The sequence below is a fragment of the Tupaia chinensis genome, unplaced genomic scaffold (genome assembly GCF_000334495.1).
Source record: "Tupaia chinensis unplaced genomic scaffold, TupChi_1.0 Scaffold000013_1, whole genome shotgun sequence".
Classification (NCBI taxonomy): domain Eukaryota; kingdom Metazoa; phylum Chordata; class Mammalia; order Scandentia; family Tupaiidae; genus Tupaia; species Tupaia belangeri.
Genome location: NW_006159443.1, coordinates 32,455 through 35,190, shown reverse-complemented (window position 1 = coordinate 35,190; position 2,736 = coordinate 32,455).

Sequence of the window (2,736 nt, the reverse complement as noted above, 5' to 3'; positions counted from 1 at the left end):
CGTGCCCAAAAAAAAAAAAAAAGAAAGAAAGAAAATAAGTCCAGGGCCCAGGAGGTGGCATGATGGTTAAGGCTCTGGGTTCCGACATGGTTCAAGTCCTGACCTTGGTGGCTCTCTCTTTACCTCTCTCTCTCTGTTTCCTCTCTCTCTCTTTCTGGTGAGTGCACATGCCTTATAGCAAATTATAATTATAATATAATAATAATATAATATAATATAGTAATAAATATAATAATACAACTTTAAAAATAATTTAAAAAAGAAAATATGTTCATCCATCAATGCTTCTTTCTAAAGGAGTAAGATTCTGTTTAAAACTTAAAATTTTATTTTACAGCATTTAAAAAATGTAAATAAGAAACAAAAATGAGAAGCTGGGAGCAAATTTGTTTCAGAAAGGAACAAAAATCAAAAGAAAACAACAAAAGAAAATATAAAACAAGAAAGAGGAGAAAAAGGCAAGAAGCTTCTGAAGCCTTCATCCTGTTTTTATACATCAGGACCCAGCATTTTCTACATTCTTCTCTATTTCAGGAGGCCTGGGTGGAACCTCTAGTATGTTTTTGAAGTCTGCAGGGCTAGCGGATAAGCTCAGCCATTGTACGTGCTACAGAAAGTGGTTGCATAGTCTTGTTAGTCATTACTCATAACAAAAGGAAATGAGGTAACTCATGGCTATCTGACCTCTTTCCACTCTTTTGACACCTGTAGTCTTTCTTTTTGTGTTTGAGGGGAGGGTATGACTTAGGACAGCCAGGACATTACATCCAAGCAAATTTTCTTTTAATGTTCCAGCAATCTTGAAACATCTAGAGAGGAAGAGTGTGCCTACAACAGTGGCTGGCACACGATCAGGATTCAAGAAATGTTTACTGAGTAAATGAATAACTAAGCTACAGATTTTTGTGTAAACAAAAATTGATTTAATTAATTACTCATTAATTTGAGACAAATGCTCAAGACTAAATTTGTAGGTCAACTGATAGTTGCAGTGCAAACAGTTTTTTAAAAAACTGCAAATTGTTTTCCAGAGTGGCTGGATCATGGTGTATTTCTCCTAGAAATGTGTGAATAATCCAGTTTGTCCACATCCTCGTTAGCATTTGGTGTTATTACTATCTATCTTTTTAGCCTTTTTTTTTTTTTTTGTCATAGAGCACGTGCACTCACTGGAGAGAGAACAAGAGAGACAGAGAAAGGGAAAATAAGAAATCATGGGACCAGCAGTTGTGTCATAGCCATGTCGCTGGACTCCCCATGTAGTTTACCACGGTTGGAGTCCCTGACTCGTTGGCTTAAACTCTTGCTGGGTGTGTGTGCGCACATGCCCAAGATCCCAAGAGAAGAATTGAGAAGGGATTGTGGTGTGGCCATCCCTCCTTGGGGGTAATTTCTCGCTTCCTGTCTCTCTGTCTTTCTGGCAAGCGCACACGCCCTATAACAAAAACAAAACAAAACAAAAACCTCTAAAAAAATAATAGAAATCTCTCCCCAGGGGATATGGCCTTTCCACAATCTCTTCTCCATTATCCTCTCAAGGTTTTGGGTATGCAGGCATGTATTCCGGCCTTAATTTTCAAGCCATGGGACTCAGGACTACAACCGCAGTTGGCCTTGTGGGAGTCCATCGCTTTAGCCACTATACCACCTACTACCCCAATATTTATAGCTATTTTAACAGGTGATTAATGATACCTAACTTAGGTTTTGTAACTGCCAGAACTAGCCTAGGTGGGAAAGACCTGGTAATGACTGCTATTTTGTGGATTCCCTTGGAGGGCACAAGCAGTGATGTTGTCTTAGAGACCTAGAATTAACCCCCACGACAGAGAGGGAGCATGGATGCTCTCTGCAGCAGAGTGACCAATTAGAACAGTACTAGTTTCTGTAATGGACCAATGGGCAGCAGCTTGAATTTACTGTGGCTTAAGTCGACCAATCAGAGCTTCTCAAGGTTCAATCTTTTATTGGCATAAATGGATCTAGTTGAAAACATTGATGAAATTAACTTTCTGTAAAAGGCCATCCTTGAATACATTTGGCAAGAATCTTCTGAGCAAATCTTGCTGTCTCCTGCATGATGTCACACACAATAAAGACTTTCTCCTTGACAAATTTTGTCATCAGATAATTGACTTTTCTGATGGGGAGCAAGTGATTCCTGGTTCATGCCTAAAACAGGTAAAATAGTTTTAATTTGCTTTTACCTAATGGACTAAACTAAAAGTCTAATGGTATTCAACTGTTCGTATGTTTATTTGCCATCTGTATATTCTATTTGTTGAAATGCCTGTTCATGTCTTTTGATCATTTTTTTTGATCATTTTTTAATTGTTTGACTTTTTTTTTTTTTTGCAACTTTTCTTCCAGGTTTCAGCTTGTGTTTTCATCTTCTTAAGGGGGTTTTTCACAGAGAAAAAGTTTTAAATGTTGATGAGATCTAATTTTGTTAATTTTTCTTTTTACTTTTGGTTTGCTGTCAAGTGGTTTAGCTCTAAATCTCAGCTTTTATCTTATTTTTTAAAAAGTTTTATCATTTTACATTTTACAGTTAAGTGTGAGCCATTTTAAGAAAACTTTTGCATAATGTGTGAGGCTTAGGTTAGGCTGAGTTTTATCTGTCTATCATTTTTTGTGGGTGGTTTTTAAATCTATGGATGTCCAATAGCTCTGAAACCATTTGTTGAAAGATTATTGTACCACCATTGAACTGCCTTTGTATTTTTTTTAAAAAAT